Source organism: Diadema antillarum, unplaced genomic scaffold (genome assembly GCF_040938485.1).
Source record: "Diadema antillarum isolate AM-2024a unplaced genomic scaffold, OU_Dant_1.0 seq00000070_RagTag, whole genome shotgun sequence".
Taxonomy (NCBI): Eukaryota; Metazoa; Echinodermata; class Echinoidea; order Diadematoida; family Diadematidae; genus Diadema; species Diadema antillarum.
Window position 1 is genome coordinate 290,617 of NW_027271169.1, and position 22,241 is coordinate 312,857.

A 22,241-nucleotide genomic window follows, 5' to 3' on the forward strand; every position below is an offset into this window, starting at 1 on the left:
GGTATAGATATAGTATATACAGGCTGACCAGCTTACATCAGTGGAGAATTTTCTAGGTGGTATACAATGTAGCTATACAGTACATGCATGTAACAGGAAATACATTATAGCTCACTCAATCTAGAATGATTTCACCAATTCCAGAATGTTCTAGGAAGTGCTTACACGTTTGGCTGGGTGAGGCACTGTCCCTGTAGCCCAATGTGATTGGTAGTTAATTTTGGCGATGATGTTATGCAGTGAGTCATCCAGGATTCCTGGAACTTGGACTTGCCAGTATGTTCAGGTGTGTGGCCCCAGGTTGGAGAGAGTTACAGAATGTGCTAGAAGGGGGTGGATGGATAGTATATAAGCCAGAGAAATTCTGCAGTAGGCAGAGTACCCAACACCTCTGCTCTGAGAGTTACGTCACTTCTGGCTCTGAAGCGACTTGTTAATATAGTCAGTCCTGTGTTACCTGCTGACCTGTTATGTTCGTGGAGATAAGGTCTGGGAGACATTTTGCCTGCAGATAATTAATTTGCCTACATTGGAGATAGACTCCATTTTTGTGTCAATGGACATTGCTACGGAAAAGATGTGACGGGCTGGATTCCTAGCTGAACATTATTGAGCGAATCATCATTCACCGCATCGACTGGACGTGGTCGTCATAACGTTGGATTTTGCACATTTTGCTGTGAACATTATACCGTGGACCTATAATGTGGACATACCCTGGATTTATACCGTGGAGTATTATAACCTGCGCCTCTGGATTTACGTCGGAGGTGTCATTCATCGGTGCATCGCGGATCATTCATCTGTGCACCGAACATCGTATGATCTGGACGCTACCAGGGAATTATAAGGACCTCATGATTTAAGAGTTAGCTGCAATACGTGTAAGTGATTCCACTACTGTTTTATAATAATTGTTTCTATTGATCATTATTGTACTGATGTGAAACCGATTACCAGTCTGTACCCACAATATCACTGTTAATAAACCGCCTGAACATTAGTTGATGGTTTCTTTTGTGCGATCATTCTCAGTGTGATTTTGGTCGTAACAGTTGTAACAGTAATGATGATAACAATGGAAATAAAATGTACTTGTATTAACACTGAATATAGGCCCAATGGGCAATTCCGTAAATGTGACAACCTCAAGGTGAAATTTCAAAACTCATAGGCTAAACCTAAATTGCATCTCATTTGAAAGCTGAAACAATGAATTGTCCACATTTGTGACTTCCAATTAGGTTTGACCAAGGTCAAGGTCATCATGCCTCAGTTTATTGAGACATTTCAGATAATTGTATTTTTTTAAACACAAGGTATACCTGACATTTTGTCTGTATTTCCAGAACTGACTTCATGGAATTGTTTCTTTCTTTATGGTAAAAGTAGTTTATATCCAGCTCTTATAAATGCAATATTTTATTTTTGATGTAATTTTTCTTTTAATGACTAATTGCCACTTAATTGCATTACACGTATGGTCGTGTACGTCCGTCACAAAAAAACTAGTTTTTTTAAGATTTCAGAAAAAAAAAGTATTCAACTGATGTTATAATGTCAATCCTAAATAAGCTTTAGGGTATCTACATACTTGTCACAAAAGTTTGTTTTTACTCCTGCTAATTAAGTTATTAATGAGCGGTTGGACGTACACTTTTTTTGTACGTCCAACCGCACCTAATTTGTACGTCCATCACGGTGTCATATAGCTCTCATTTCGCCATTTCAATTTGCCTAAGCATCTTGTATAATTGTTCTCCTTTGTTGACAATGACTGGAGAGATGGTCAAAATTGTTACAGGGCAGATTAATTAGTTCATTAGTCACTAATTACAATGGAATTGGAAATTAGCTGTCTAAACTTTCTTCATTCATAAAAGTTCGGGCTTTAGTGAAAAAAGGAAGAGTTTTTTTTTCAGGTAATAAATAAACACTGGAGACTGGGTGTTGGTAGATTACCAAGGCGAATCCTTCCCTTGAGAAGTCATGGAATTTGGGGCAAACAATGCTGATGTATGTAAAGGTCAATGTCATGCACCCAGCAGGGGGATTCTGGAGATGCCCAGAGCCACCAGATCAGATATTCTACCTAAAAAAAAGATGTTGTCCAAAAAATAGCAGCACCTGTAGTTGCTGGAAATAGGGGTCAATTCAGTTTCACATTCTAGGCATATTGTTTCCAATTACAGGAGGAAGTCAAATATATACTGTAACACTTTGCTTGATGATGGCTAATTCAACCACTTTATTTATTTTGATTTTGCAAGGGGAAAATAACATTATACATGTAAGTAAAAGGCAAATTATCTCAACTCCTCAAATGTTCCAACATTGGACCATGTATGAATCCATTCAACTTCTTATGGTTTGGTGTTTCCTCCCCAGACTTTGCAAAGTTCTTCACAGACATTTCAATTGTTGGTAAATTAACAGACTGTTTTATGCATTCATTCAGTCGTGATTATCCATTAATTATTAGTAATCATACAAAGTCAATATACAGTTCCATTCATGTAAAAGAAAACTGCTCTTAAAGGAGAGTACTTCAATCATGCATGGCTGTAATTCCAAAATTTAAGAAACAAGGTACACATATGTTTTGCTTAAACTGTTTTTTTTTTCTGAAACGTTGTTTTAATTGTTATCGTATGAAATGCTTTTTTTGTTTGTTATACTAGTACATGTGATAATGTGCATGAACTTTACTTTTGTATAATAACCTGCCACTGGATACTTACTAGTTCTAACTGTAGTTTAAGACTTTTTAGTAGTACAGGTATTTCAACTTTCTGTAGTTTCCAGGTTTAAGCCTGATATTATACTCGTGTTACCTCGTATATTGTGCTTACTTACTGTACATCAATCCTACTATAGTTTTTCATGTGTATGATTACATGTACATGTACACATCATGACTTAGTTTTCTCTTTGTTTAGAATTAAAACTATTGTATATGAAAGTATTAATCTTAAGTCACACTGTCAGTCCTTTTTAGGTATACATGTACATTTACCTATTCTTTTTCATTTTCTTTTGCAACCACTTGTTCAGTGTTTGATGTCATGTCAACTCTCATGTAGTACATGTATGTACATGATGTGGTCGAAAATATATCCATATATCATGATAACTTGTTTGTCTTAACCCCCCCCCCCCCCCCCCCCATTTTAATATAGATATTGCCTTAAATGAGTTACTATATGAGGAGTATTGTTAAAATTTTTACTCTGGCTTAGTTTACTTTGGTATGTTAAGGACATATTGAGCATTGGCTCCCAAAATCTATAGCAATACAAAAAAAATGTATGATAAGATGGAAAAACAAGGAAATACAAAGAAAAAATAACCTTGGCATGTATATTTCTTTTTGATAAATGCCAGCTCATATTAAAGAGAGTGATATTTAATTGTGGTTACAAATATGACAAAAATGCTCAATTTCCATATATATAATACATGTACGTCCATCACAGACAAATTGTACGTCCAACCGTGTACGTCCGTCACGATAATAAAACATAGAATATCTCCATATGAATGAATAAACAAAGCTAGATTTTGGTACCTTACTATCATTTGACATCTCCTTCTTACAGTCATACCTGAGTTTGAAGAAAAAATCTGAATAAATCACAGAAATTTTTATTTGAAATCAAGAGATTGGAAAACAGCGTCCATTTTTGTACGTCCAACCAGAGGGGGTTTTTCCACTTTTTGAAGGTCACAGGAAGGGTGTTGCCCCAAAATTTTATGTGAATGTTTTCTTTTCATAGAGGTACATCTTTTGGTAGGAAAAAACTTGTCTTAATAATATTTGTTTTTGTTGTCAAATGTCATTAAAGGCTGTGAAATGTACGTCCGTATTTACGGAATTGCCCCAATGATCAAAACATCATGATGAATAAAACGGTGAAAAATAATAATCATGGTCATGAGGTAGTGCTCTATTTGGTAGGCTCGTCAGGTGTAGCAGCTTATCGCCTTTTCTCCTTTCCTGGATGAAGAAATTAAGGACAAAGTAATAATAATCAATATTGTTATACTGGATGGTATTGAAAAATCATACTAGTAGTTCCTCCAGATTTGGTTTCTTCATTCTTTTGCTTTAATTCTTCTTCCTCAGACCCTGATGGATGGCTAACATAAATGTGTGAGTATGAGTGTATGTGTGTGTTGTGTGTGTGTCTGTGTGTGTGTGTGTGTGGGTGTGTGTGTGTGTGTGTGCCACGGTGTTGTGTGTGTGTTGTGTGTATGTGTGTCTTTCTGTCTGTCTCTCTCTCTCTCTGTGTGGGTGTGTGTGCGTTTAATCGTTGTAGGTTCTGCTTGAATCCATTATCGACACAACAAAAATGGTGAATTGTGAGTGAAAGAATGTTGATCATGTAACATTCATCTCAACCCACTCAATTGCTGATAGTTGATTTTTAGTCTCTTTGAAACAAAAAAAATGACAAGATGCTATTATGACTTATTATATTGGGTTAATAATAGAATCTTTAGTCGATGTCATTCTCTCTTCTCATATGCATTTGCAACAATTTTAAATGTGTAATGTGAGCGTTTTCCGTTAGTCCTAGCTCTTTGCCTATTTTTTTTTTTTTTATCAACGCCATCTTGAACACGGAATTGAATTATTTTTCTATACAGTGCACGTGGTATTCAAGCTTCGCATGTTTTTTCTTTTATTAGTTCTCGGAGTATTACATCTTATTCTTTATCTTTATATTGTCCTATTCATGCATCCTTGCACTCCCAAGTTGATGTAATGCCGTTTATTTTGCTTCGACACATGATTTGGTATTTCCAATTAAAAACCATGTGCATAATCATCGTGCATGCAAGAGTTAAGTAGAAGTTGTTTCTAGTATTTTATAGATGTTTGTTGTTGTGGTGCATGTGTCCTTTTCTTCTTCTTCTTCTTCTTCTTCTTTTTTTTTTTTTTGGGGGGGGGGGTGATGTTTCTTTTTTTCAGTCCGTGCATGTTCATAATTGTGTTCACATGTTGCGTTCTTGACCGACAGAGGGCGTGATTCTCCACTGGGTCTCAAACCTATAATAGTCAGACGAAGAGATTTTTCTTCTCATCACTATGACTCGTTATAAGCTCCTAGAATCTCATACACGTGGTCTCAACAATGATAATTAGATGAGTTCAGCGAGTGTCTCAACCTCTTTGGTTTCGCAATGCAGGGATCTGTTAATCCATTCACCCGCGATAGAAATGACAACGGTTTGACAAGTCCTCACTTTGTCGTACCAAGGAGGTATCATACCTCCTTGGTCGTACCAGGATGGTGGTAGCTACACCTTCCCACTCTCTCTTCTGTTGTCGTACTCAGCGAGAGTTCTACCCAAATCATTATGGGGGGGGGGGGGTATATCTAAGAATGCAAGTCTATAAACGGGAAGTTAAAGCTGTTACACCAGTTAAAGGGATTATTTGCTTATGTGTTTGAATGTTTGTTTTTCGTTTGAGTTATTAACTACGTACTGCGTATTCAATATAGGCCTATATTGACTGAAATCGAAAACCGGACAGTGAACATTGATAAACAATACGGAGCCTGCACTTCGTGGAGACTATATAGGAATTTGGTTTGTAGGACTAAATTTCACTGGAGGGGAGATGAAGACATAAGCATTTCTTAAAGTCAAAACTGAGTCTTTTAGTCAAACTGAGTTTATTCATCAGAATTTAGAAAGAAAGATGCTAACTTAATCTGCAAATTATACAGCTCTGTACAAGAATGAAGGTATGAGGGGAACATACTGTTATATATACTGATATAATTATATTTATGAACATTCGTTCAAACTCTTTTACTCCTAATATTATTGTCTTGCTTAATAATCTTATCAGTTACTTTGGTTGGGAATTATGGGTTGACAGATGCATGGTCGGTGGAACCTTTCTGTTAAAACGAAACAATAACCAGGAATGTAAGAAAATTGACAACTGCATAACTACATAACTTCATGATAAATACTTCTTTTACTACGTGATGCTATTATGTTCATTCAAATTATGTTCCTTGAACTTTTTATAGGCTCATTCTGCAAGAACTGCACCACTGTTGTTTGTATGATGAACCATATGGAATATTATCTGCGTATTTTTGTTTCACCTGATAACAAGGAAGGTGTTTTGGAAAACAATTTTCATAACACGTTGCGGACGAAGAACGTTCCAAGTGACATCTTTGTTATGGTTATCATGACACGTGTCTTATCCCCTCCCGCTGCGTAGAAAGGGCGTTTCTAGATAGAGAATGACAACAACATAAATGTAAAGAGATGAGTTATAGTCAATTCTGTATACGGTTTTTCTTTATTGACTGCAGCTGTCATCTTCGTCGAGGATTTGTTGTGCCCTTTTTCTGCGGCACCTGTCGCCTGGTTCAGTTGATAATACTTTGCGATATACTGCCATCATCGGCAAAGTGACGACAATGACGAGCATTTTGCCGAGCGGGTAAAAATCATTCAAACATATGAACTCACGCAGAATTTTTGCTTATTTTGTTATATTAGATGGATGGATAGATGGATGGATTTATGGATGAATTGATTGATAAGTTGGTTTAATGATTATTAATTTTGATTGATTATTTGATTGATTGATAGATTGATTGATTGATTGATTGACTGATTGACTGACTGACTGATTGATTGATTGATTCATTATTAACATTTTGATGGATGGACTGATTGATTGATTGATTGATTGATTCATTCATTCATTCATTCATTCATTGTGTGATAATATTGTTTTGTCTTATCAATTTCTTTTTTATCTCATTCCATTACAACTATACACAATCCTAAGAATGTCTACTTATGATACTTGCTATTTCCTGGAACTCTTTAATCTGAATTGAAGCCGGCAAATCATCGGCAGGCTTAATGGTACAATGTGAATCCCTATCTTTGTTAAAGGGACTGTATACAGTACTGGTTGAGGTGGGGATTCATGTTTTGAACATTCCTATAAGTGAGATAATGAGAAACCTCTTATGAAATATGAAAGAGCATGTAATTTTAAGAAGGATTCAACGGGTTTTTGTTGTTGTTGTTGTTGTTGTTGTTGATGAAAATTGGTTTTCAAATGGCTGAGATATCCAAAAAAGTGAAAGGCCACGCCACACCTTTTATTAGGATATTTTTGTTTCACCTTGTTTTTAGATATCTCAGCCATTTCAGAACCGATTTTCATCAAATAAACTTTTGATACCCCTTGGAATTGCATGCTCTTTGATATCTCATAATAGAGTGATTTCTGATCTCGCAAAACGTTACAAGCTAAATCCTCACCTCAACCAGAACTGTATACACACCCTTCAAGTTGTTATTTCAGTATTTCGTTTTCAAGTTATTCACATTTATCTAAATTATTGTCAACACAGCATTAAATGAAAGTTTACAGCACTTGAAGTTTGCATAATTCTTTTTTTAGAGGGACCAATTAGTAATATACTTTTGTTTCTGCTGAAAAAAAGGAGACAAACTGAAAATAGAAGTCGCCTTGTTTATAATTTACACGATGAACAATATTAATCCATGACGATTCACAAGATGTTGATTAACTGAGCCTTAGGCCTAGACTGAATTTTTCTTTGTCTTTTTCTTTTCTGTTGGGGGGGGGGGGGGGGGGGGAGGGGGGTGATAAAAATCAAACCAGCCCTGAAAATAGACAAACACCGTGACACATGAAAAGATTCTTCGTATAATTCTTCTTTACTCTAAAAAAAAAATCCGGGTCAGAACTGACCCGGAACCGGATCCGTTGGGGTCACACCCCGTTCCGGGTCAAATATGACTTGGAATTTGGTCATTAAGACCCGGAATGGGGTCACCCTGACCCAATTCATGACTCTGAATGGGTTTATATCTAACCCCATTTCTTGTCATTTCTGACCCGGAACGGGGTGTGACCCCAACGGACCCTTTCCGGGTCAGTTCTGACGCGGATGTTTTAAGAGTGTTCATTGCTCTGAGAATTGAGTGAAAAATGAAAAATTATCGTCAAAGCAGTGACAAATCATGACTTATAAAATATCCTTTTCAAATAGATTATTTGATGTTGTTGTTGTTGTAATTGTTGTTGTAATTGTTATTGTTGTTGCTGCTGCTGTTGTTGTTGAAAATTGTAATGATTTGAATAGTGTTATTATGGTCTAGTCAACTTTGGGTTGTCTCTTCATTGCACTGTAATTGACACTTAACCATTTATACCAGTGATTATACTCCTGTTATTTAATAAAATGATTTTATCACATTTATAGCATGCAGCATGGGTCGAGATCAAAGATGTTTGAATGAAATACAGAACAAAAATACTGCCATTTCTGTCACCTCGGAATAAATCATTAAAAGAAAAAACTGTCAGCGATGATTGTGTATACTCGTTTCCTCAGCGGAAAAATTACTCTCACACTCAGACAGTGTAACAAGATGAGGCAATATTGCAAAGTATGTGTATTCAGATGCGATTTGATGTCTATATTGATTGACCGATTTTCTTTATATTTGCTTTCCTTCAGTTCATGTGAAAGTACAATAATGTGTGAGAGGAAAGACAATTTTTTGGAAAGCAATACTTTCTTCTGTAGGGGAAGATGGATTATTGCACAATATTGGAAGCCAGAAAATAATTTTGCCAAAGGACATCACAGTGTTTCTTTTTCACAAACACTGATTACTCGGGGCTTACAGCCACACAAGCTATCTTTCATGTAGGTCCCGTCATACTTCTCTTTGTTCAACCCCATTTCGATGTTGACCAGTTGTCATTACAATTACTGTGTTATCACCATGTATATTGTTTGTTTTCTGCACATTGTTTACAAGGTAAAAGAACTTGCATTATTATTTCTGTTGTAATATTCATAACAATGAGAAGTATGAAAATAATTATATGAATTGAAAAAAATGAAATATCAAATCACAATTAACGAATAAAAGACTATATTATAATCATCATCATCATCATCACCACCATCATGACAATAATAATGATGATGATAATCAGCAATGATGTATAATAATAATAATAATAAGATTTATCATACAACGTTTCAGATTAAAGTGAGGAATGTTATAAACGGAAACCATAACAACAGGTGTGGTGTTTTGTATCGCTTTACGTTATTAGCTGCCACTGTTGTGCAAGACAGCATCATGGTTTACAACGCCACATTGAAGTTATTCTGATGTCGAGGAAAGGGTATTGAATTGTGAAAGATCTGTGTTGCAGTATTAAAACATGTCCTTAATTAGTGTGGCCGTGATCGAAAAAAAAAAAAAAACTCTGCCTGCATGTCTATCTTCTGAAAAGAGGGGTTTATAATACTTTTGTGGCTAATCATTGTACGTTGCGAAGCGTTTTGTGGAACTGGTAAAGCCGAATGCAGATTTGATTATCAGGCATATAGATAAATGGGTTATCGAACTGATTAGAAGCTCTTTGATCAGACTACCAGGCAAGTCTTTCAAAACTGTTAAGCAGAGACACAACAATGAAACATAGAATGTATACCAAAAATTTTTCATTAAATTCCATCGACAGGCACGTATAGCCAAAGATAGTTTTGCTCGTCCTTAAGTTTCTCTTTCACGCAGTATGTCTATAGAATGTCATATTGATGAATTCTGCTCAATGCGAACGTCATCGTTGGGAGATGGATAGCGATCCCAAGTTCATTAAATTTATATTGATACGGCAAATATCCCTCATGGATGAGAGTCAATCTCCACAGAAAGCGACAGACGTCGCCTTGACAACGATTGCGTCCATCGTTAATGTCAAATAATTTTTTTCCCTCTCCATGGAGTATTGTGAGAGCGCCATCAATATTGTGAACCTTGCCTCATGACATGTCAAAATAACATTCGGGCTTTTGTGATACGATAATTATTTCCATCGGTCGGTCTGTTAGATCAGATGCTGACATTCCAACCGGACATAAATATTTTTCCCCTCATAATTTTCTCTGATTTCTCCAGATTTTCACAGATGCACATTTTTGTTTACATGCAGCTTATTGACAGACACGATTTTCTCTTTACAGTATAATCACTCCTTTAGAACCGACACATTTAATGACATATGAATTTACAATATTTTCTGAAGTGAATTATAATCACACATCCTATCATACTTCAAGTTTGCTTACTATTGTATTTTTGCAAGCTTTATAATGCAATGGTAACATGTAATTATACGTTATATGTATGGTATCTGGTAATTTGCTGTGTTTTTTTTTTCAAAGTGAGTTTTAGAAAACATACAGTTCCATATTACCAACACCAAAAGTGTTTGAGCCTTTGAGAGATGGTGTACAATGGAGTGCTGTTGGCAAACGGATATTGCGTTAGTATTGTTCCACGCAGCAAACGTATAATAGTCCTCTTTGGATATGTTGTTTAGCAAATAAATACGCGCATGGTAAATGTATAAATAGCTTTTATATGAATATTATTCATGATTATGTTCTATATGAATGTAGTATATGACTTTGACCTCCTCGCACGAAGCAGAGAATTCCGTTTCCGCAAGGCATTCATTGATAATTTCTTGAACTGCATGCACTTTATGAGGAATATTGATAATTTTATGCTTTAAAAAAATCATCTACGCAACAGAAAGCATTTTATTGAGGATTGTGCCGCCATTTGAGGTATTGTTTACCTTTGGGAGCAGTGATTTTAAAAAAAATGTTCGAGATGTCACATTTTTGATAAATAATGTGAAGGTCAGTTGTCTCACAAAACTTCCTACCATATAAAAATTTCGCAATAAAGCTTAAAATATGAGGAGATATCTCTATTTTTCTCAATATATAATACAATAACTGTAGACGGTTTTAGTCTAAAAAAAAACAACAATTTTATTATAGGTATTGTTCACATTTTGTATTTTTCACAATACTTTACATTGACTATACTGATTCAATTTTTTACGTTGGTTGTTTCTATCCTTGACTCTCATTTTAGAACTATTTTGAAAAACTATAAAAACTAGGTTTTTGTTTCATCTGCAAATGGTAAATAATGCCTTTAAGACCATCAGGTGCATGGAGCAATAGGGAAGGCTCACTCTTGACTCATTAATTTTTCTTTTGTCATTTTCTTTAACCCTTGCTCAGACGTGAATATTTCAATTTCACACTGAATTTATAAATTCTGAAATAGCTGTGCAAGTAATGATTTTGTGTTAAAATATTACTTTATTTCACATAGCAGACAGCAACTATACACAGAGTATACACTGAAGACAACTTCACTCGCCCACTCTCGTGACGGTGACCTCACTTTCTTCCGCTCTCTTCATTATTTATTAGCTTGCAGTTTTCTGGCTGATGGTCAAAACAATAGGAGCCCTGATTTTTTTGAAAAAATTCTATTCATTATGCTTCGGACATCGCTCCGAAAGTTTTTACCTCCCTGACGTATTGTTTACTCCATGCACCTGTAATGACCATTGTGTTTGCGTTGCATTGTCTGAATGTATATTGATTTGTGTAAAAATGCGCGTCATACATTTCGCTCCTACATAACCGTGATTCTGTTTGGTATATATCTGAGGTGTTCTCCTTGAGTCCTACCAGATCCACAGGTATGGGTGAATCTCGATATGGTATCCGAGATATTCGTGTGCCTTTGATATTTGTAAAACACTTTTGAGTCACTAACTTGTGAAGAACTATATCAACGCAATGCCAGAATCCGGTATCTATATTTTGTCGTATACTGGATGACAATGACTTTCTACGCCACGATTTGCAACTCGTAATGAGTGAAGTTAAAATGAATCAGTTTTAAACAAGGTGAATTATAATATTCAGTGATTATTTTGATATTTAGGAAATGAACTTAATTACGACGTGAAAGATCCTGCCAACCTGTAAAGTCCTTTGCATTTGCAAGGAATTACGAGATAAGTTTCACTTTCGCCAATCAACGCCCTTTCCCAACGACTGTATTGGAGATGCTATCTCCCCATCAGCATCAGTTCGAGATCTCGGGGTTGTCGTAGACCACAAGCTCAAACAGAGGCATATAAACAACACATGCCGCTCACAGAGACTCCAACTCTCCCGTTTTCGACGGGAGCATTACAATTTCTAAAGTGACATCTTCCATACGCAGAGCACGTTTTGAAAAAGCACTGATCTGAGCGCATAGACAGGTATAGGGCTTATACACGCAAAGTCTAGTTCATGAGCCCAAAGCTGCGCAGTAATATCTCGGGAAGTAAAAGTAACTCATTAAAATGAAAAGGTAGGTCGTACACTTGGAGTAGATGCAGAAATTTTACATTTCTGTACACATTTTACATAGGTACCTTTTGAGTTGAAAATTAGCTGTTTTTCACCTTAGGATTCAGTACTCCGCAAGAGACACACATTTTTGCGCGTTATATGAACGGCGCGGTGCGCGCGAACAGGCAGGGAGAGGTCCCATCAGATGACCTACTTCGAGAGGTAAAAGAACCATTATTCCTGTCGCACAATCAAAAAGTAACTCCTTAAAATGAATAATCATATTCTAATGAATATTCATGTAAAATATCTAGCCAATTGGAAAAACTTTCCCATAGGTACCTCTGCAATATTCATATTCCATAGCTGCTGACAGAATCTGCCTCTGATACACTCTATTCAACGCGTGCCGCACTTTAGGATACCGCATCCTGATTGGCTAAAAGGTTTTCGGGCAATCGGTCACCGCGTGATCATTTCATTAATATTCATCACTACTCACGCCACTGGATCGCTGTGATTGGCTTCATGTAAATAAGAACCTCAGATTCAAAAATAATGATCTCGCTGCATCGGATACAGTGTATGTACTTTGTGACCTCCTGCGCTGGCGTGCTCTGCATCTCCTGCCTTCTATAATCCCTTCTATACGTTTTTTTTTTTTTTTTAAATGTATTACTACTACTACTACTACTACGACTACTACGACTCCTACTACTACTACTACTACTACTACTACTACTACTACTACTACTACTACTACTACTACTACTACTACTACCATGGAGGTTCTACCTCCATGGCACTACTACTACTACTACTCGTACTACTACTCGTACTAGTAGAGTATGGCAAAATCAAAATACATGCCCATTGGATATTAAAGACAGCTCGCACAGCTAGAAAAGTACGTCAGTAATATAAAAGCTATCAATTTGATTATTATAAAATTGACACTTAATCATTTGGATTAGATTTTTGTGTACGGCTATGAATAAAATTCTAACTATTAATCAATTTTCAATGTCGTTGAGTGGCTGAATTGCATAATGTACAGTACTTGTATGTCACTGAGCTCTGCACTGTCGTAATTACTTTTTGATTCCGTTGGGTTCGATCCCCCCCCCCCACTCACACACACACACACACACACACACACACACACACACACACACACACATGTACATCATATCTTAATGTATGCACGCACACCTCTACCGAGCAAAATCAACACAAGCACACATGCTGTATACACATGTCATATCACTGACAAAACCTTTTGGACATAAACACAAAAACAGTGTATATATGAAGATAGACCAACAGCCATTTGCTTTTATTCAGTCTTCTTTTTTAGTCATCTGCAAAATTACAATACGTGCAAATTCTCCAACAAGATACAGAATTGGTACAAATGCTCTAACAAGAGACAGAATTGGTACAAATCTTCTAACAAGAGACAGAATTGGTACAAATCATCTATTGTCTTTATAAATTCAATATTTAGTCCTATAAGGTATAGATATCTGCAAAACTATGTGACGGTTTAGAAAAGAATCCAGCGTGTGCAAAATTGAATGACAGTTAGTCATTGTGGCAACAATGTATGGATTAATTTCATGGCAGGATTGTACCTATGCGCGTAAAACTTGTAACAAAAAAATCAGGGGTATATTTTGCTTATAAATACGAATAGAGTGTAATACACGTTTTGTACACTGAAGTTTGGAAAAGCGCTGAACTAGAGGAGCTGTGTGTATAATTGCATTGGCTGGAATGGTTTAGCTAATGAGACGTACAGGATGTTTCACCATAAGGCTCATCAGTGACTGACCATTTGTTTGTTTTGTTTTGCTTTTTTCATTTATAAGAGAAGAAGACGGCACGAAGGGTTGTATCGTCTTCTCTTTTGAATGCAAAAATACTGGTCAGTGCTGATGAGCTTTCGGGTGAAGCAGGCTGTATGACTCATAAGCTAAACTATTCCAGCCAATACAATTATATTTTTGATGACTTTATCTTTAGGATATTTCAATTATGAGAGAGTCAATTTATACATTTCACGGAGGTTTGGAAAGATTTAAAATGAATTACATTATAATTCACCACATTCCCTAACAAAAAAAAAAAAAAAAACCTTACATAAATTTCATAATCTGCAACGATAACAAGGAGCATCATGACTTTTCAGTTGTAATATAGTACAATGTATTAACTGTTTGTATCAAATGTATTCAGAACTACCATTTAGGAATCCATATCCAAAAGTCATGTCCATTTCAGAACGACTGGGCCATGTGTTCATTGCTTCTAAGTCGTTTAACTGATATACATGGATATGATTATGAACACTTTTTTTAAGTGTGCACGACACAGCACTATAACATGTACTGTGAAGGAATACAATAGGTCGTAACAACCCGAAAACTTCTCGGACCTCTTCTGGCGGAAACATAAAAAGTTTGTCATGTACATCCATCATAGTAACATTAATAAACATGAAACGGTGTAATGTGAAAATAGAACTTTATACCCTTATATTCGCAGGAAAGATACACAATTATGCAATTTTCTTCAAAGGGTAATTTTTAACTTTCAAAAAGTTGACTTCTATCAGGACAGTACTGCTCTACTTTGGCAATGGGAAGCAAATGACATACCATCCAATCTGAGTTAGTGACATTTTCATACTCTATCTAGTGTGCTCTTAGTAGTCAATTCTTGTGCATTGACACTCATCCTACCAAGTGATGTGCTGGGCAAGACATCATGACATTACATTGGCGTCAATAAAGAATGACAGAAACATTTTTCTTTTTTTACAATAAATGTCAGTTTTGTCAATTGCTTCCTTTACCCAAAGTAGGGCAGAGTACCCCAAAGTTTAAACACCAGTGTTTGTTTGTTTGTTTGTTTGTTTTTTGACATGCATACTATCTTGAACATCAACAACATCTCTGTATACGTATTCATGCAACACGATAACACTGTCAGAACTTATTTCATATTTGGACAAAATTCATCGAGTACTCTATTCTACAAGTACTAGGCTACTATATTGCTAATACACGCAAGTGCATTCCAAGACTCATCTGAGATGCCATGAGCATCCTTTACTAGCACGGCGAGATTTACCCTTTGTAAAATATCCTCTTCATTACATCCTGTCATGCTACACAACTCCTCTGTATCTTCAATCAGAGAAATAGCCTTCAGTTCTTCACTGTTTTTGTCTCGTACAGTGATATGTATGACAAGAACTCCCTACGAATCAAGAAGTTGTAACCTGGCCCGACACTCTTCTTTGAGATGCATTGAGAGTCTCCTGGCATGTCTCCTTGAGTAATGTTCTTTTCTCATCCATGCTGATCGCTTGCCTGATTGTCTATTTCTCAGTAACATAGAGAGATGCAGAGCACGTTTTTTGTACTTTTTCCTGATCAATTCAAAGCGTTCATTCTTTTTCAAAACTTTTTCAAGCTTCTGTTTTATGTATGCCAACTTCTCAATTTTTCTTTTAAGTTTCTTTATGGTATCAAGCAGACTTTTTTTGCGGACATTCTGATTGCAAAATTTTAAGCTGCCATGTCTTTGTCTTTTTAAGCCCCTTACTGAACAGAGCTCGCTGCTTCCCTCCTCGTCGTGACTGCTTTATTCAAGTAATAGGTCTGATTAGATACGATTTTATTGCATTCAGTAGACGAGGAGTTGAAGACATATTCATAGAATAATGTTGGCATATAGAAAAAAACACAATGTTTGAAACCTGATGTGGACCCTTATGCATAATTATGTAACTTTGTAACTTCAGTAACAAAAGCCAAATCTACATTTAAAAAAAAAAGTATGCCATAGTTCATGAATGAATCAAACTGCATAAAAAATATGGAACTGACGTTTGAGTGTAAAATGTCTAAATAACTTTGAATTTAAGAAACTGTAAAACTCCTAAACAACCCTGAAACAAAAAGTTGTTGTGTCTTGACTTCATTTCTGCTGTTTCCACTCTTCTCGAGTTCCATACGACCTTATGAACCTCAACATCAGATAGTGCCCTCTCTCCAGATGATGTCCTGGCAGGGTACCACTACGTTCCACAAATTCGGTAATTGGTCTCATTTTCCTAACCTTTAGGTAAAGCCCCTTTTCTTTCACGTATGCGAAATCCCCTGCCATATTGGTTATTCTTACGTTCCAGTCGGGTCCTAGGATGGCATTCAGCTCATTCATTTAATAGGTTACGGTCTTGAGTATTTTTGCAAGGTGCAAATACTTCCTCGAACACCAGTGGATCTACAGGGACACGTGCCACGCACTCCGGATTCTGGTTTATGCTGATTGTAAGCTTTTCCTTTATGGCAAGCCTGAGCGCAGTATTGACATCACTTGCTGTTCCGCAGCTGCCTGAAAAATCCTCTTTGGTGATGAGATCCGCCTGAAATTAAAAAACAAGTTCATACAATCTCTCTGTAAATCAAAGATGATGATACTACATAGGTACCCATCATTTATTAGAGAAGTGGTAAGTATACACACAAAGGATATGTAGGTAGAAAGGAATTATGCACAATGAATGTATAATTGAATTATAACAATGGCTTTATCCCTTCGGCAGTGTAATGTTAAACACGGATTACATGTTAAATAGGAATATACGTTTTCCTGTTCAATTTCGTATTAGTGCATGAAAGAGTATAGAGAGTCATTCAATTTCGATAGGGCAACAAAATAATGGGCATTCAGTTTCACATGAGTAGAGCAATCAAAAGAGTAAAAACGTTATTTAGATTCCATATACCACAGGGCATTCAAGTAAGCACGAAAAGACACGCGACTGAAGATTCCTGGTAGATTATATGAATTATGTTACACAATTCAAGAACAAGCATCTTTTCCAATTATACACGTGTACATGTGGATTCCTGGTGACGTGCAATACTGCATATTAACAAAATCTCATTTTATTGTGTTACTTGTTCACCTTCACATTATATACAATGTGTGACAAATTTTCAAACATTTTTGTCAATCATATCATTTCCTCAAATCTAAGCTTCACCCTAAAAAAATAATAAAAAATAAGAGTAACATCGCTCTGCTTTAAGCCTTTAGATATCTCGACTCAGCCATTTCAAAACCAATTTTCATCAAATAAATGTTGAATTCCTCATGGAATTCCATGCTCTTTCATGTTTCTCATTGGTATCTCACAAAAAATGTTAGCGTTAGAAACCTGAAATTAGGTCTCAACCAAAACTATAGGAGCCCTTTAAGGTTGGTGCTGTGAGCATGTTTTTTATTGTTAGACTAGACGTCTAGAGTGTTACTGTTACGGTACACAGTTTACTTTTTTTAGTGTTACTGTTAGTGACGGTTTGATGAATGCACAAATAGTTTTGACCTTTAAGTTTAGGTTTAATCTCCTCTATTAATAACAGTGGCGGATCCAGAGGGGGGCGCAACCGGCGCACGTACGCCCCCCCCTTAAATTTTCGTTAAAAACAAAGAAAATAAAAAGAAAATACTGCAATGAAACCCGGAAGTGGCACCAAAAATATTAGTCACGCCCCCCCCCCCCCCCTTTACAGAATTCCTGGATCCGCCCCTGAATAATACACTAGTTTGATTCGTTACAGGTTCTATTCTACATCGGCGCTAACAGTTAGGCCTACATGAGACAATGCTTAAACATGCTTCAAAATATTAGAATGATGTTTAGTAGAGTTTAACGTTTAGGCCTGTTGTTAGAGTTTAAGGTTTGTCGTTAGGCCTACCTCGACATCAAAGGCTGACTTTTTGTTCCACTGCTGGCACTGCAGTTGTCTTCTCCTGGGTCTCCGCGAGTTTTTTGAAATGTCCGATGGAATATGAAGCACATCTTCTCCTTGGTCTTTGGGTTGGGTGTTCACTCATTGGTTCCAGAATGAAGTAGCCTAGTACTAGTAGAATAGAGTACTCGTTGAATTTGTCCAAATATGAAATAAGTTCTAACAGTATTATCGTGTTGCATGCATACGTATACTGAGTAACTAAGCTAGCTAAGCTCAGACCCTTATACTAGTAGTGCATGCATTATACAGCTGCGCGTATCGCATGCTGGTATTTCGCGGAGCGCGACCACGCTAGCCAGTCGTCCAGCACTAGCTCGTGATTGGCTAATATCTTTGACCTGTGTTTGTATGTAAATGAGGTCAACGCGTGATCAATTAATGAATATTCATTATACACTATCAGCAACGGGTTTCAATTGGTTGTATGTTAATGGAAATATGACATCATACCTCATTAAGAGTTTGTCCGCCGACGCGTGTAGACTTTTTGTAATGGATCTCCCGCCGAAAGCCCATTTTTGCAAAATCTCCCGTTCTCCCGCTTGAGATTTGATTTCTCCCGCCCTGGCTCTGTGTCTCCCGATGGAAAGGATTTCTTACTTATTTCTATCGTATGTTGAAAAAATAAGCCTTAGATAGCACCAGAAAACATCTAGAACCCTAGGAACTTTGCGCTTCGCACACATCAACTTGGAGTCTCCCGTTTGCTAGGGGTTTCGGGGGGGGGGGGGGGGGGGAGAATCTCCAGATCAGAAGGTGATTGGGGTTGGAGTCTCTGCGCTCAGCCGCGTTCGGCATATGCAAAATTGGGAAACTTTATAGACGCTTCTTGGATCAAGCCAATACGGAACGTCTTGTCCATGCCTTTGTCACCACGCACCTCGACTATCGTAATTCTCTGTATGTTAACCTTCCCTATGCCCATATTGCCCCCCCCCCCCCCCTGCAAAAAATCCAGAACACAGCAGCTCGTCCACTCGTCTCTCGCACCAAGAAATCCGACCACATCACCCCCATCCTTCGCTCCCTTCACTGGCTCCCCATGGTTCAAAGAATACAATTCAAAACACTCACCCTTACCTACAAAGCCAAGCACGGTTTAGCCCCTGGATACATCTCTGAACTATTACTTCCCAAGAATTCATCCCGTGTCCTGCGATCATCTCGCTCAATCCATCTCCAACTTAGCCCTGGACCCATACCACGTTTATACCCGCTATGGCAGTCGTGCTTTCGCCGTCGCTGCGCCCCAACTATGGATCAAGCTCCCCCTGCACATCAGGTCTTCACCCTCGCTAGATACGTTTAAGACCCTCCTGAAGACACATTTAATGAAGTCAATATAAGTTGAAGTTACTATGATGTCATGTTTTTCTACATGCGTATGTTATGTTTTCTTCTTTTGTGTGTGTGTCTATTAAGTATGCAAATTCTAGTATTTGATTGTTGCTAAAGTATATTATGTAATGTAAATTATTGTAGAGTTTTGTAGTTATGTTGAATATTACGTTTTGGCATAATTACGATCATGTAAGGCGCTTAGAAACTGTGTATTAAGCGCGATATGAATGTTAATTATTATCATTATTATAATATTCTCTTCACTTCAAAAAATAAAAAGCAGCATTGATATAATATACTTTCAGCATTTCATAAAGGACGTTACAAATCTTTTCTAATTGGTTCGACTGAAATCTGGATCTCTGACGTATACCCAGCGAATAAATATGGCTATTCATTGCAAGATCTATCACGATTGTCAGAAATATGCCTGTTGATAATCAGCTTTAAAATGATAAAAGAACAAAAAAGAGAGGCGGCGTTGCACCGTACAAAATTTATGGACTGTTTTACATTATGCATGATGACATCAATCTAAATGGCACTGTAGAATCTTTGTTCGTGGAAATGTATAATTATTTATTCCAAAACGTGAAATCATATGATTGTGAATGCTATGGGTGTATTATGTTGTCCGCCCAAATCGAACTGCGGCGAATTCAATAAAATAATTCGGAATATTGTCTATAAGCGATGTATATAGCAAAACAAACTGGCCATGATTTACCGTGTGATATTTTAATGGCGCTGTAAAGAATCTCTCTTCGTATAATATATAGAAATGCATATTCCAAAAAGTAAAAATGTGATTGTGGGTGATCTTATCACCCGCCCACTGAAATTCACTGACAAATATTCAGGGGGGTGCTATTGGAAGACAACAATTCCCACCTCCCTGCATCGTCTGTTATATAAGACTTGTATTTAGCAAGCAAATTCTGTGTGATCACCTGAGATATTAACATAACCTATAATCGATGAAAATAAGATCAAGAGTTTAAGATACATTTAGTCCTCATCTGTAGTGCCCTTCATTGTCTGTTGTCACAAAACCCAAGAGAATGAATCCTAAATCATCATTTTCACCAATTTACACATAATCAATTATGTATTTCAGGATGACTATCAGGTTTTCGCTCATTTTGTTTCAGGACGATTTTATAACGACAGGCCAAGAACCAAATGACTTGAAGCTATCGCTATAAAGTCACTCCTATCTTAATATACAACACATACATAATATAAAGTTAAGACCAGGGACATTACTATAAGTCATTACATAAAATACCCGGGAAATCTATAATAGACAAGGGAAAAGTGTTTTCTTTTTAAATAAACAACATTCTCCATTAGAAGTAATTAAAAAAAAACTATTCACAGAACATGGCACATCGTATATGCCCGTTTGACATTTATCGACAAAATCGCTCATTCGATATTGATTCCTCTCTCGATATATACTGTTAACATTTTCGTGGAACTCTTCAGAGGCCTTCCATACCAAAAACTATGAAATAAAACTTCTCCTCAAATCATCTCTCTTAATGATAGGCTTGTAGGTTGTCCAAAAATTACCCATCAAACGATAAATAATAAACAGTTCTTCTGTCTCCATGTTATCTGTCTCTTGTGATTCTTGCAAGGCAGCTTCACTTACTTGGGACACACTTGATCTTAAAGGACAAGTTCACCTTCATAAACATAAGGATTGAGAGAATGTAGAAATATTAGTAGAACACATCATTGAAAGTTTGAGGAAAATCAGACAATCCGTTCAAAAGTTATGAATTTTTGAAGTTTTTGTGCAGTACCCGCTGGATGAGAAGACTACTGCAGTGTATGAATAACTTAGATGTCACATGCGTACAACAATATAAGGGAAATATAAAGAAAATTTCACAAAATTCCATCTTTTGAAAAAAGTACACATTCCCCTGACTCGTTACCGATAGATATTATGGGTAATATTATTCCCCCTGCCTTTAGAAAGAGGCAAGTCAATTGTTCTTTTATTATGCGAAAAAAGTGAAAATATGTTGAATTTTCTTTTATATTTTCTTTATACTGTTGTACGCATTATGACTCACAAGCTGTAGTAGTCTCCTCATCCAGCAGTTCCAACACAAAAATTTAAAAAATTCATAACTTTTGAACGGATTGTCTGATTTTCCTCAAACTTTCACTGATGTGTTCTACTAATATTGTTGCATTTTCTCAATCCTTATGTTTATGAAGGTGAACTTGTCCTTTAATTCACGTAAACGACATTAATGTTCTGAAATACGTAGCAAATTATGCCTATCGCTGATAACCTGAACTATATAGTGAAGAGTATGTGTACAAGGCATTGGAACTATCACCTCATCTATAAATTATAATTTGCTTTCAGTTTGAATCTGGATAGGCCTTAATTTTGCAATCGATGTCACTGCTTCATGAAGACCTGAAAACTATCGACTCATTCCCTGATATGGGCTACTATATATATATATATATATATATATATATATATATATATATATATATTATAAGATAATGAAACGTTAATTATTTTATTTTTTTTAGACGCATTTAAAAGTTAATTCTTATATGTCTGGATTTCAGGGGTGACAACAATGTTCGTTCGTTTGTTTGCTTGCTTTTATGTAATCATAGAGCAAAATGCCTGTGTTCTCAATTTATATACTGGTGTTCAGCAAGGCCGTGAACATTCACTATAAAGCGGGTTTTACAAACGAAATTACCATAAACAGAAATATACAATCAAAACGTATACACAAATGAATATTATAATATGGAAACTAAT